Below are 372 nucleotides of genomic sequence, written 5' to 3' on the forward strand. Positions count from 1 at the left end.
TTTTTATGTTTAACTTTGTAGTTTTTTATTGTTTTCAAATGATTGGAAAAAAATATTTATTGTTGATGTTAACTTTTTCATATGGGGTATGGGATATATGCTATGGTTGATGCAGTTTTATCTTTTTAGACTTCTATTGAAAGTAATTAGTCCTCAGAGGATCGTTTGTGTGTTTGTCTGCATTATAGATTTTTTTGTGTGTCCTGTATATAGATGATAACAGTAGTAAGTCTGCTTGTAATAATAGAATCAGTATTTTTTTCTGCAAAGTAATGAAAGTTAACATCTGTTCTAAAAATGATTCACAACTGAGAAAAATCATGTTTCACTTGTCTTGTCAGCTGTAGATTTGAGTGATACGTCTTTTACAAG

General features: G+C 28.8%; 1 protein-coding gene across 1 annotated transcript in view; it reads left to right on the top strand.

Annotated features, from left to right (window-relative positions):
* Positions 1–372, top strand: part of LOC119592744 — a gene marked incomplete in the record, with an annotated part of 11,657 nt that overhangs the window by 7,271 nt on the left and 4,014 nt on the right.

The sequence above is a fragment of the Penaeus monodon genome, chromosome 30 (genome assembly GCF_015228065.2).
Source record: "Penaeus monodon isolate SGIC_2016 chromosome 30, NSTDA_Pmon_1, whole genome shotgun sequence".
Classification (NCBI taxonomy): Eukaryota; Metazoa; Arthropoda; class Malacostraca; order Decapoda; family Penaeidae; genus Penaeus; species Penaeus monodon.